General features: G+C 39.3%; 1 pseudogene; it reads right to left on the bottom strand.

The window, feature by feature from the left end:
- Nucleotides 1-4,577: 4,577 nt before the first annotated feature.
- On the bottom strand, nt 4,578-5,149 carry LOC147461261 (uncharacterized; annotated as a pseudogene).
- Between the last annotated feature and the right edge of the window lie 10,078 nt (nt 5,150-15,227).

Genomic DNA, 15,227 nt, shown 5'->3' with positions numbered 1-15,227 from the left:
TGAGAAGAAACAAACACGATATAAAGAACAGAAGCAGGTATCTACATGGTTTTGTAAGATCGATGGACTGACAATTTAAAGACTTATGACACGGCTAGGATTTAACTTCAGAAGAGACACAAGATCAAGATATTCAATTCAAAAGACTTGGTTCTTTATTTATAAGGTGAATTTTTACAAGGATAGCCTTACAAAAGAGCCTTAGGTATCTCATCCTAGCTTGTTGTAAATTTTTGCGGCCTTTAAAGGATCCGCATAGCTGGCTGATTTGGAATATGGTAATACAAACGATGGGTGTTTGTAGTCAGATTTCTACAATCTTCTAATTGATTGGTATAATAGTTCTTATACTCATTGGAAATCGGAAAGTAAATTATAAGGTCCAAATTCTTAGGGGTATTCTGAGAAAAAGTTCTGATTCTTTGATATGGAATTATCTCCACCACTCTATCCCATACCCATTCGTTCAGGGGTTTTCCCGTGCCTCCTGGGTAGGTAGGAACAGTGAGACTCGAGTTTGTACCCAAGAAGTAGTACAACTGAACCACTCTCAGTTCCTCAGCCCAGCGTAGTTTCTTTAAATCCGTGGTAAGACATCCCAGCTTCCAAGCATTGATGTAATATGTCCCGCCTTCATTGCTCCATTCAAGCTCCCAGCCTTTATCTATCCGAGTCGAATGAGGAGTGTGAGCCTTCATCAGTAGCTCCATCACGCTTCGTCGAAAAAAAATAGTTTGGAGAACGACAAGCACTCTCATAAATAAGCTCAAAGACTTGGAATTTGCGATATTCAATCACAGGATCTTCCTGAATTATTGATGCATAAGCCTTTGGTTAGCTAACCAAATTTATATATATATATATATATATATTTCTTTTTACATCTTCAAACAGTACGATTTTTTTTTTTCAAACTAACCCAGGCTTTGAAACCTGGCTCTGATACCACATGTGAGGTCCCCATCCCTCCTATATCGAGATCGGGATGGAATCCTTGACAGGTCTCTAGGTCTGATAAAAATTAGAGTCTCTAAACAAAATAAATCCAAGGAATAGACCCTTACCATTGACAATGGCTTGGGTCTATAGCCTTAGAAGAAGACCTATTCCTGTCTCGCAGTGGAAATGGGACAACCTTTTCAAATTCCAAAAAAACTATTTCGGCCCTATAACTGCCACAATTGGGCTAAGGTATCCTCAACCAACGCTTTTTTCCCTCTAGCATATGTGAGGGCACAGCTGTTGGTGGACTCCTCTTCCAAGTGAGGAAGTTTTCTAAACGTTTTAGTGCGCAGGGATGGATAGTTACCTGACTAATCAGGTCCACCCATCCATGATTGACAACCTTAGTCAATCCCCACTTGCCACCCCCGCACTCACACATGATTCATTTATCTTACTATCACATTGTTTTAAACATTTAAAATAATGGTTTCTTTTAACGTTCCATCACAGTAATTCCTTGAAGACAGCATTGAAAGCATTCTTTTAGAAAACAAACATCTTTAAACTTAAGACAGGGTATTGTCAATCAAAACATTGTCCATAATAACCATGACCAGTACTCTTCTTGTCTCAAGACCACCTAAGGGTGAAAAACGGCACCCATTCCTTATTCAAATCCGGAGTGGATAAACACCCACCCAAGGTTCCGGGTGCCCATACACCAAACGAGTTGCCCATACAACCGGGCGCCTCCCCTAGGATAAAAAACAGTATCCTAACTTATGTAGAAACATGAAGACATGACACGGAGTAGAAACTCATCGTTCATAGGGGTAACCAACTTATCCGTGGCTAGAAAGCCAATCATTATCATCAATTTATATTAAAGAGTTGGAAGTGTCTTGAGACAAGCTGTCTTAAGGATGATCAATCATATCTTTCTTATTTCAACCAGTTTTAATCCAAACAATTCTTTCCTACATTATAAACAAATGCACGTTGGAAGTTACCTTCCGTTTTCATCCAATTTATCCTTCTTACATATGCAATGCTAACTTATAAAAGAACTTAAACTAATTAAAGACTTAATTGAATAATGGAACACCCACCTGGGATTGATTGGCCATCTGCTGCTGCGCTGGTGCTTGAAGACTCTCCTCCGTAGGCCTACTACTAGGCCCGGCTTCGTCGTCGTGCGACGCTCTAGTTCGTTTTGGAGCTACGTCCTTATCATCAGATGTAGGATTTGCTCGGGTCCTCTTTTGGTATCATAACTTCTTATCCTTATAAAAAGGACGTCTAATCATTATGTAAATAGTTCAAAATCTAGACTTAACCTTTGTATTCAACCGTAACCCATCCAAGGTTAAATTTATAGTCTTAATTGGTAAATTCTTGACCTAGTAATTTCTTATTTGTCTATATAGGTATGATAACTTTTTCCACCGCTTCCCTAAGGGTTTTCTAAGCTCTCCTAATTTTATTAAAATTTTCTATATCTTTTTCCCTAATTTTCCCATCGACTTTTAAGCTAATAATCTACTTATTTTGGGCTTAATATTTATTGTATTTAATTTCTCTCAAAGATTTCATTTCCTCAACTTGATATCATAGGTTTACAATTACTATAATTTTCCTAAAAACTTTTGACCACAAAGTCTATTTATTTTAATTAATCATTCGCTAAAAATAGGACTTTTGGTCAATTATAATTTTTTAACCTCACTAATTAACTATGGTATAATTACCACAAGTAGATAAGGATATTTTTGACCTCTGGTAATTATCTTATTATTTTCTAACTTAATATAATTTCCATCTTCAATTTTCAGCTAAAATTAGAATAATTTGACTTATATAAATATCTATACTACTTTTCTATCCTTGGCATAATTATCACGGTCTCTATACCCTATAATATAGCTCAGATAAATAGCATGTAATCATATAGCAAGATTTACTAATTTCCCTCTTTAGTTTTTAGCTAGAAATAGTATAATCTGACTTAAATAAATATCTATACTACTTTTCTAACCTTGACATAATTATCACGGCCTATTTACCCTATAATATAGATCTGATAAATAGCATGTAATCATATAGTATGATTTACTAATTTCCCTCCTTAGTTTTTAGCTAAGAATAGTGTAATTTGACTTAGATAAATATCTATACTACTTTTCTAACCTTGGCATAATTATCACGGCCTCTTTACCCTATAATACAGCTTTGATAAATAGCATGTAATCATATAGCATGATTTACTAATTTCCCTCTTTAGTTTTTAGCAAAAAATAGTGTAATTTAACTTAGATAAATATCCATACTACTTTTCTAACCTTGACATAATTATCACAGCCTCTTTACCCTATATTATAGCTTTGATAAATAGCATGTAATCATATAGCATGATTTACTAATTTTCCTCTTTAGTTTTTAGATAAAAATAGTGTAATTTGACTTAGATAAATATCTATACTACTTTTCTATCCTTGGCATAATTATCACGGCCTCTTTACCCTATAATACAACATGATTTACTAATTTCCCTCTTTAGTTTTTTGCTAGAAGTAGTGTAATTTGACTTAGATAAATATCTTTACTACTTTTGTCACCTTGTCATAATTATCACCGCTTCTTTACCCTATGATACAGCTCTGATAAATAGCATGTAATTATTGCACATGATTTACTAATTTCCCCCTTCAATTTATCCCTAAAAACAACGTAATTTTAGTAAGATAATTAGTTAAACTAATTATCTGAGATTCGCATAATTATCACAGTTTTTCAAACATCTAATGAACCTCTAATAAATAACTCAATTCAATTTGAACCTATTTGCTAATTTCCTGTAACAAAATATATTTTTTGCGACATACATCCCTTCTCGAAGGAGTTTGGTGTGATGATAATGGTCATTCAACAAAAACTAAATTGCGACATGAACTAAAGATGAAAAGACTATCACTAAACACATAATGAAAGCTTGAGCTTCATGACTGTAGCACTGCTTCATGAACAGCAAGACTAGAAGGTTGGGCACCTCTGCAACAAAGCTGCAGCAACTCTTGACGATTCGAGCATGTTGAAAACAAGAACAATTGAAAACCATCCGCAAACCAAGACAACATAATATCCCAAGAGAGTGGGACACATAGCGGACTTTGACAATACATTGTTGTACGAAACATTGATGAAAAACAAGGCATGATAACCAACTAGCCCCTCCTTTGCAGAGAGGAGCAGTAGGAAAAATTAGTCCAGCTTTAAGATTGAATTTCTCCTCATCTGGCGCACACTCTGATGCTGCATTACCATCACTATCACATCCCTCCCTTTCTGGATGTGCAGCAGCCATGGCAAGAAAGATCTGATGCAGAGCCAAAAGACTCTCTTCTAAATGCCTCACCGATGCATTCCTTTCCTCTATCTGATGTACAGTTGCTTCAAGCTTGACCTGCCCACCTTTCCCTTGCTCTTCGATGGCTTTGCGCAAGAAATTCTCTATTTCACCTGCCTCTATCATCTCAACCACTTCTTCGTTCGCAATTTGCCATGTGAGTGCAAAAACCTGCCTACGCACATCATCCCTATGATCATCTCTCACCTTCTTCTACAATGCAGAAAAGTCATCCATGAAGCCCTTCAACTTGCGCCTCAAACCATTGGTTACAAAGACCCTAACCCTATCAACGGAGCTGTTTTCATGGCAGCCGGGCAACGTTCTGTTATTCATGTTGTCTTTATTGAGAGAATCAAGGTTAAGTTTGATGGATCGGGCCTGTGATAGGATGCTGTCCATATCTGCCTGCATTTTGGAGCTGAGGGCGATGGAGTTATTGGGGGATTATTTGGACTGCTCCTGCTCCAGGACATGGAAAGCTTGGCGGAGAGCTTCGGTGTTGAAGGATATGGAGTCAACCTTCTCGAAGAAGGAAGAGAGGTTGTCATTGACGAGCTGGGTGTTGAGGCTGTACGAGTTCTGGCTATGGCTGTGGATGGCAGAGGCAGAGGAAGAAGACGACGAAGGTGAAGGTGAAAGAAGGGGTTTGTGAAGATTGTTCATTATGGTGAAGCAGGAGGTAAGCAGCATGGCAGCAATAATGCAGGTATCAGCTGAGCTGGGGCTACAACTGCGATTGCAGACAACATGTTCATGTTGATGGCAAGAACAGAGCAAGGAAATCCTACCCAGGCTCATAGACGTAATTGGCCATAGCTACCTGAAGCGCAAGAGAAATTGGTCACCAAGAAAACTTCCTAACTACCTAGGGCTCTGCCCACCGTCTCCACCAATGTGGTGTACACGGAAATAAGACCAAACTAGGCTTGCTCCCTGCATCCGAGAGCAGCTCCTTATATTATAACCATCAAGCAGTTACAACCATCACATGTCTGTCCACACTAGGTGGTTGGACTCTACCTCAACGACCACACACCACAATATCATGGTAATTGAAATCAATTTATTAATTTCCCCTATTTAAATTGCTCAAAAAACAAAGTATTTCTGCTAAAATAATTAGCTAGATTAATTATCTGAGCTTATCCTAATTATCACGGGTTCCTTAACACCTAGTTAACCACTGATAAATATATCATGATATTTGAAATCCATTTACTAATTTCCCCTATTTAAATTTTTCAAAAAACAGAGTATTTCTGCTAAAGTAATTAGCTAGATTAATTTTTTGAGATTCTCCTAATTATCATGGGTTCCTTAACACCTAATTAACCACTGATAAATATATCACATCATTTGAAATCCATTTACTAATTTCCCCTATTTAAATTACTCATAAAATAGAGTAATTATGCCTAACTAATTAGGAAAACTATTCAGAAAATTATAGGATAATTTTTCTAGATTAATAATTGTCTAATGCATCTCTGATAATTACTTCAACTTAATCTAATCTTAATTAATATATTTACCACTAATTCATGGTTATTTTGGCTAATTTCAGCCCTAATATGAAAGGATAATTAATTAGCTGAGTATTACTAAGTTTAATTATAATAATCAGCAGAGATTAATTAATTAAGAGAGATTTTATGAGTATACATAGTCCTAATCTTTTATTTATTAACAAAATAGCTTAATCTAACCTTGCTAATGATGAAAGATTAGACTAATTACCGTTTAGGTTAATCAATTAGAGATTAATCTCTAATGATTTCTGCATAGTGTTCTCTCTAGATGAGAGAGAGAGTATCAAGGCTCCGAGTCTGTGTAAAATGTGAAGCTAGGGGTCCTATTTATAGTTTTCCTGGCATTCATAAGCTCTCACCGGCTGAAAAAAGCAGTGAGAGTATCAAGGCTCCGAGTCTGTGTAAAATGTGAAGCTAGGGTCCTATTTATAGTTTTCTGGCATTCATAAGCTCTCACCGACTTGTTGGGGACTGCTTGCAGTTCAAGCAGTTCCCAGCAAGTCAAAAAACGCCCCCTGCTGCTAAATGAGTCCCTGGCAGGTCAGTGATGACGCTCCCATTACCTGCCAGCTTTTAAAATGTCAATTTTTCTATAATTTGACCTATTTTTTCTTAATTGGTAAATATCTTGTAAATATCTGGGAGACCTTTAATAAAGTCTATGCTTAAATGATTACTGCAACCCTTCAATTTTACCTATTTTACTCAATTCACAGGGTAAACTTCCAGGGGTCATAACTATGCCAGTTTTTATCGGAATTCAATTCTGAAAATTTCTAGCCCGGGGTTTGCTGTGCTTAAGATTCCAAAAATACCAATATTTGCCATGGTTGGACAATCTACATTGTTTTTTCAATAATCATATCAATTTGATTAAGCTTTATACAACCTTTAAGGTTTCAGAAACTGGAAACCTTACAAACGGGCAAGCAGGGAGTACCAACAAAATCTTATGCATCGTACTCACCAAAATAGTCAGTGAGACTGAAGAAATGATTGGGATCAAAAGCTACACACTGCCTTATGGGCTTATAGAGTAGCTTTTAAAACTTCGATCGGCACGACTTCTTTTAACCTGGTATTCAGGATTAATGCGATCCTACCATTGGAATTCATAATCAAAACTCTACGAGTGGCAACACAATTATGGATGGACGGGCCATGAGCTATCGGAGAGACTAGACACCCTGTAACAATTAGATGACACCTGACGTAGAGCAATAGCTGGGATATATGCTCAGAAAAAACAAATGAAGGCTTTCCATGATCAACATGTGATCGGCAAGGAGTTCCCAAAAGGAGATTACATTCTAATGTGTACTCTCAAACAACACTCCAAAAAACTCGAAAAGCGAGAGATGGGGCCTTTTGTAATACATGACATATCACAAAGTGGCGCCATCAAGCTTGCAACAATAGCAGGAGAGGAGATGCCTAATTGGACGAGTGGCTACAGATTAAAGAAATATCTTCTTTTGCTTACACCAAACAAACTCGCAACACTACACATAGCATCTCAACATAGAAGACAGGTACAAGATAGTTGGAAACAGGCACAGCAGGAAGCCAAAATTAGAATATGAAAGTGCAAATAGCATGCAAACCTTTAGAGGACAACACAAGAGAACGAGGCTATTGATACTGCTCTGATAGCATCCATACAAACAACAGCTACATGGTTAGGAGGAATGGATCTACGCATTAATTTACAACTTGCAGATGCGGCCAGAGATAACGTGATTAACTACTCCACTTTTAGAAAAATCATACGGAAGCCTCTGATGCCAAAACACTATGGGGTTCAAAGTAGCAAACAAAGGCAATATGGACAGTCTGAGCCACATAAATTTACCATTCACCATTGATGGTATAGTTTATTCACATCAGTTTCATGTGGTCGACGATCAGCATCTTAACGAAGCAGTTATTTTGGACGTGTCATGGATGCGCACTTATCAAGCCATGTCAACTGGCAGGACAATACTTTACTGCTCAAACAAGAGGGCCAATCTTTCACCACGCAATTTGTACAACAGACTATGTATGGGAACCTCTACCATCGCCACATATACTAGCTCAACGATATTCCACAACAAATCAATCATGCAAACCAGTCCTAAGAAATTGGGGATACCAAAACAACAAAATAGTACAAGTCCACCTACATTACCTACACACAAATTAGACCTCGAAAAATTACCTACGGCTTTTGTCAGACAAACTAGGCTAATGCAACAACACCCTCGGCCACCCAACAATGTCAAGTGGGTATGGAAACCAAAACAAACTCGCTCACACGATGCCTCTTCTAGTGAATCCACAAGCAAGCAATTTCAGTGGCAACCAGAGCAAACCCAACCAACAAAACAACCAGCAGCATCAAAATTTCTGCAGGTCACTATCAAACACAAGGTGCGTCTTCTCTAATTACTACTGTTCGGACCACGGAGCTTCAATGCAACCTCGCCACCAGCAACCACTGAACATATTTTTCAGCACCTCTCTCTCGCACAACATTTTGTTTCCCCAGGCATATCTTCAATCATCATAATAGAGCCACATTATACCACTATGCATGGACACATTCTTTGTTCCCATGCACTCTAACACATGTTCAGGGGACGACACACTCTAGGAAGGGGGGAAAATGCGGTAGGATTATCATTTGTATATTATTCTTATCAAATTTTTTCTTTTTTCCTTTTTTATTTCCTTTCTTCTTCTTTAAAACAAGTTTTTCAGAGCCTTACAAACTCTTAGTTGGCATAATCATGAGCCATACCATCACCATCCAATACCAAATAAGAGTATGTATATAAGGGAGGCTACGCTAATTTTGGTTCATTTTTGGCCAACTAATAATGATTGGAAATAATTTTTGTTTACAAAAAAAAAACAAAAAACAAAAAAATGACAAAAAATCAACAAACATTGATAAGTTGAGGCAGGAAAGTCAGAATTGACTTTTAACAGCAAACACCAAAACTTCAAAGCAAGAACTTCGAACATGGCAAATAGGGAAAGACTCGACACAAGCTGAATTTTGAGCCAACTTCTGAAGGATCAAAACTGCAGATCGAACGCCATTTGTCAAATGAGTGTCAGAATGATGAACAGTTTGAATCGCAAATGATATGAACAACAAGACATGATCAATGGAGGAAAGTATAAATGGGGCATTCCGGGTACATTAGGAACATATAGTCAAAATGGGGCAACATAAGCTCATTTACATTCAGAGAGAGAGAGAGAGAGAGAGAGAGAGAGAGAGAGAGAGAGAGAGAGAGAGAGCCACAGGAGCATAGAGTTCCCGGAGTTGTTTTCGCCCGCTACGACCACCTTGGTGGATCTTACTACACCAGCTTTGACAAGTATGATCATTAACCTTGCAAGAGCATGTGCGTATGCCCCATACTACATCAACAGTGCTAAACCAACAAACCAGAGCAGTACAAGGTCACAAAATTGGCAAACTAACAGGGCCAATGGGGAAGTCCAAAACCCATCAAAAACCAAAAATATTTCATCAGTAGACCCCAAATAGCTGACAGAATCAGGCAGGGTAAAAACAGTAGCAAAATGTGGTGGAACATGGATCGCTATCCATGTTCCTCAAACCCTAAAATCATAGAAATTTTTACAGGAGCAACCATAGAGGGCCAGGAACAACCGCCTATAACTGGTTTTTCAAAATGCATCCCAACATGGATCACGATCCATGTTCCTTTCTGCCAAAATCAGTGCAAAAGTGGCTCACTAGCTGGGCAATGTAAAAATAGTACTGGTGTTGCAAAAAGTGCTCTTAAGATCATCAAATCCTCCTGGATTGCTACTTTTAGTCTGCAAATGGTCCTTTGGTCATTTTCACTGGAAAAAAGGGTGGGATCCCAGAGAAAAACTCATGAGAGGTCAAATGTTGGGATGCTAGCAAGACCTTTAAAGAAAGGCTAAAGACAGAGTTCCTAACAAGTTTTCAAATTACTGCTAAAGTCAATTGGGAGACTTCACACTCTCCTCGGAGCCTATCAACAAGAAAATGTAACTTAAGGATGGTGGTAGGATCAAAACTAAGCAAAGGATTACTTGCAAAATGGTGAAAATTACAAGAATCAATTTGTCTCCTCAAATGGATTCAATTTCTGATGGAATTTGACAGGGAGCTAGGCAAAACTATAAACTACAGACCTACATCATTGGGAATCAAGACAACAATAGACCTCAGGCAAAACCTGTGTTCAAAAATGGGTGCAAGGAACAGATATGGTCAAAACGGAAAAACATGACCATAAACTAGGAAATGGGGCAAACTAAGGAAAGACATGTCCAAACTTGAAAATATGTCACTAGTGTGCTAGGAAAATCTAAAGGAACATATGTGCAAGAGAACTGTATCAAAAGTTTTCCCAACATAGATCGTGATCCATGTACGATAAATTATCATAAATTATCAATGAAGCCCTCCACCTGTCGCAAGGGACACACAATCTCTTGCAAAAGACAAAGGCAATAGATAATGATAAAGCCTTCTTGAAGCAACAAGGCCACAAGCTAACGTACCAAGACTTGATATACTCAAAAACTCAATTTCCATTGCGCCTTATATCGCAACACTTCAAAGTGCAGAAGCCGCCAAAATATACAGAACCTTTGTTGCACATGGCCGTGGTAATGGCAATGATCTTGGCTGAAGGGAGGGTGGTCAGTTGTGATTTTGGTTATCTTCTTGACAATCTTGTCGAAGCAAACCTAAAGGGGAGCCAAAGAAGAAAAAGCCTACATGAACGACGGACCCATGCTGACGTGTATTGCCTATCAAGCACTGGGATGATCGATGATCTACCACCAGCCGAAGCGCAGATAGATTTGATCCACGTATCTAAAAGAGCAGTAAAACCAGTGGCAAGACCCTTGACCAGGCCAAAGCTAGAAGTTAAACAGACTAGGCAAAGTGCACCTTTAAAAGATTCAGACAGTGAAAAGACAGAGTTAGATGCTCGGAGCAGCCAAGAAGTGGGGTCCCAACCAAGAGACACTCCTTCGGAGTATCAGTCTTTGGAGGAGGAGCAGGACAGCCAATACACACTTGGATATACCCGATTGAGAAAGAAAGCTGTACACGTGGTAGAGGCCATTCCCGTTACTCATTCCAGGAGGACAATGGAAGAAGCTCGAGCATTGAGGGAAAGGCTCTGCCAACAAAAACATGATGAGAAACAAACCCAAGGAGCAGAAGTTGATGATGAGAAAGAGGAGGAAGATGTAGAAAACATCCCATTGCTACGCAGGCAAACAGATGCTTTAGAAAGGATCAAGCAACAAAAGAGACAAGAAGCTGAAGAAAAATAGGAGATTGCCAGCACCATGCGGCAACAAATTCATAATGAACTCAAGCGAAAGATGGAGCAAAGAGAAAAAGAAGAATCCAAGAAGCCACGCATCAATGATCTCGAATCATCTTACGAAACTAATCAAAGCAAAAAAGAGGAAAGTAACTCGCAAGGGGAGGAGCAGCAAGACACACAAGACCAGCAAGGTCAATACTTTGGTACTCCCAAGGACACTGGGACACCTCCAAAGACTGGAAAAAAGGCTTGCCAGAGCAAGGAGCGGAGGAAAACCAGACAAAACTAAAAGCAGATCAAGAAACGAAGCCCACTACAACCTCCACTACTCTACAAGATCAAAGACAAAGAGGACAGCAAACTGATGAGGCTGAACAATCAGATCAGGGTCAAAAAACCCAAGAGAGGCCACGATCGCCTCAATCACAAGCGACAATGGAGGAGGGCGCAGAGATAGTCAAGTCCTTTGACATTGATGCTCACTTAGAGTAGATCAAGGTACAATTTCAATGTCAAAGGGCTCTTTAAAATCTGTGAGTGTTGAAGTTAGAAGATACAAAGAAAGAAGCATCTAAGACGGCAGTAGAGTCCTTGCAGCTAAAGCAAAAAAGAGAGACACTAGAGAAGGCACAACTCCAGGCACAATCAGAGTCGCAAAGAGAAAAAGAAAATGCAGCCTACTACTACAAGGAGGTGCAACAGTTTAACGAGGCGAACTCCGCACTGCAAGTCAAGCAGCAACACCTCAAGGAGGAGCTCACCAAAGAAAGAGAACAAGTGAGAAGCTACAAAGCTCGTATGTTGTGGTTAGTAGATCTCTAACTCAGCTTCTGGTCATACAAGAAACCCCCTCCTCCTCAATGACAAATGCAGGATCTGCCTCCTTAAAGCAAGAAATCAAAGATTTGAAAGAAGCCCTGACTCAAGAAAAATATGACAGACAGATCATGACAGCAAGACATAGGGCCATACAACAAGCCAAGGACGAGGAAATCGAAGATTTAAAAAAGCAGTTGGCTGGGGCAAGAGGGGACTTAGCGACTCTGAGAGCAAATCAGACAAAGTATCAGCAGGCCCCAGTGGAATTTGAGCAGGAAGGAGGATTTGAACCTTCCACGTTTGAGGCCCATCAAGCAGAGGTTCCCACTACTAGCACAGGAAAAGGAACACAGGGATCTGCAAATCCTGCCACAACATCCACTTCGGAGTCGGCCAAGGATGAAATTCAACGCTGGATCTCAGAAGTAAAGGAGCCCTCGCACAAAGCTTATATGCAGTATGAACTGAAGGTGCTGGAATCGGCTGCCCTCCTCATGATTACTCCAGATGAGAAGAATCTCAGGCATGAGATGATTTCCCTGCCACTGATGCAACAAGAGGTTAAATTATGGCAACAAAAAATGCTCCCCGAACTTGAACCAAATAGCAAAGGGGACTACAAGGAGGTTCGTGTCACGGCACTTCAGATTCATACAGTCATTGATAATCAACCCCTCTGGCGAAAGAAATGGTTTGATCAGAGGCCAACAGATGAAACCCATTACAGGAACGCTCCTGAGCATCTCAGGATCAATCCCACTTACTGTCCCATCAACAGAAGGCAATTCTGGAACAACTTTTACATTTGGCAAAGCAAAAGACTGGCATTGCTAAACTACCCGGTAATCATAAAGCCTCTTAATAACAACCCACCATCCGAATAGTACACGGTTCAAAATCTAAAAGGGGTAATCAACATGATCAAGAGATCCTGGATCTCACCTATCAAATGCTTGTAAAGATTGCCAGGATGGTCATCACTTGCATTACAGCTTTCAAGGATATAGAAGCAGTTGAGCATCCATGGCAAATCTTTGTCGAAGGCACGCGAGGCATTTGCTAGAATATAGAGACCAAAATCCCAAGAAGGAATGTCATCGTAGGATTATATGTAAGAGCCATGTTTATGCCTTGTCATTACATATAGACCTTCAAAGAGGCGTTCATGACAGGCTTCTTGGAAGTGGACTCTTCCATATTCAATCCCATGACAAAAGATCTACTAGCCCGACATATTTCCTATCAAAGTACCCTCAGCAACAATCTATTCCGAGAGCTAGCCACCAAAGTAGAGATCGAATCAAGAGCTCAGAAGTTCGGAAACCTCACTACAACAACGCTCGAGAGAAGGCATTAGACTCGCTCAGAGACGGCTTACACGAGGCCGTGCAATGAATAAGAAGGGGGGTAGTTTGGTGGATATAGGCGTATGCACACCAAACCCTATAAACACTCACTCGATTTTTCAAAGAAAGCCATGTAATTCAGCCTATGATGAGTTGTAATTGTGTTGTAATTAGACAATACCCTCTCTACCTCTCTGAGTCTACACCCTTGTAAGAGGCCGGATGGCAGTGGGAAAGCTCCCTTAACTTTTAAGTCAAAACCCTTAGTTTGGACTAAAGAGATATCATTAGTTTGGAAGATTTGAAAACTTGCACTGTGGGAGCCTCTTACTGCTACAAATTGTAATCCTCTTTTCTCTTGGACTTGTAATCAGAATTCATTTCCGAATAGCACATTGTGTTCCTTGTCTCTTGCTCTACAATCTAAGTGCAATCATTTTCAATTCTGTTGTGGTTTGCGACGCTTTGTTTGTGAGCTAAATGCATTGATTTGAAGGTTAAAATGGTTGTTTTTTGATGTTTTGACCATGGATAAGTGTTTCTATGCTTAAGGAGGACCTTTCGGAGTATTTCTGTTTCAGTTTTCTGCACATTTTTTGTGATGGATCGTGATTTATGTACCTTCCCAGATGGTGTGAGAGACCTTGGTAGGATTGAGCCCTTAGGTGTTGTGATACCTCTCCTTAAGTTTCGTTGCATTCCGAATTTGTTTGGATGCTAAAATGGCATGATGATCTAGAGTGGTGAGATTGGACGCATACTGATTATCTGACTAGGAAGTGGTTGATTTGCTTTTGTTGTAGATTGAGTAGCCCTCTTAGTTCACTTGATTGGTGAGATTGACACTCTCATTAAGTTTCCGTGCCCCATCCCAAGTCACTTACTTTCATATTGACATTATGTTAGTACAAAGAGCTATGCTACAAACATCCGTCGGGGCAACCCGCTAACAAGGTGTGCGGAGATTGAGCATGGCTAGAGAATGTGAGGTTGTTAGAGCTAGTAGAAAATGGTAGAAAAATCGCAAACGGACTACAAAAATACAAATTTCTTAAGAAGTAACTTCTGTAATTCAAAAACACAAATAGACTTCGGCAAACGAAGTAAAATAACGCAATAAGACTTCAATAGTGCACATAGACTTCAAAAATCCTACTATATAGTCATTGACCAATAAAGACAAGATTATTACCTTGTGGTCCTGATCTCCATGCACCTCTAGACCGAGGTGTGCAGAGATCGGGCATGGCTAGAGAATGTGAGGTTTCTAGAGCTAGCGACAAATAGTAAAAAATTTACAAGCAGACTTCAAAACTGCAAAAGTATTCAGAAATGACTTGTGTAGTTCAAAAACCCACAGGTGTGTGGTGATCGAGCATGGCTATATAATGTGAGGTTGTCATGTATCGTCATGTATTTAGTGTTGTGTACTTAGAACAAGAGTGATTTATTTATTTGTTGCATCATTGGTAGCTAGATAAAGTATGGACGATAGGATGGTGTATCCTTGTGCGCATTGCAAGCATCAAATGTTTTGGAAACAAAAAATCTATGACCAGTATACACACAATAACGGTCTCTTTCCCATAGAGCAACTACAAGACATGCGTTATCGATCTCATGGTCCGGAGGCAGTAGATGAACCTCTCCTAGTAGAAATTGCTCCAACTTTATCCTGGAGATAAAGATTTCCAACGAACAGCCATCGATTGAGTCCACCCAACCAATACTTGATTCCACATTTCAAAAAGTAGAGATAGAGCATATGTTAGGCGCGTTCTTTGACATGGATCCATCATTAAAAACATAGAAGGCGACAACATTCAAGGCAATACTACAA

Source organism: Adiantum capillus-veneris, chromosome 3, assembly GCF_014529385.1.
Source record: "Adiantum capillus-veneris isolate H3 chromosome 3, ASM1452938v2, whole genome shotgun sequence".
Taxonomy (NCBI): Eukaryota; Viridiplantae; Streptophyta; class Polypodiopsida; order Polypodiales; family Pteridaceae; genus Adiantum; species Adiantum capillus-veneris.
The sequence above is the reverse complement of the archived record's forward strand: the minus strand, read 5'-3'. Positions and strand labels throughout refer to the sequence as shown.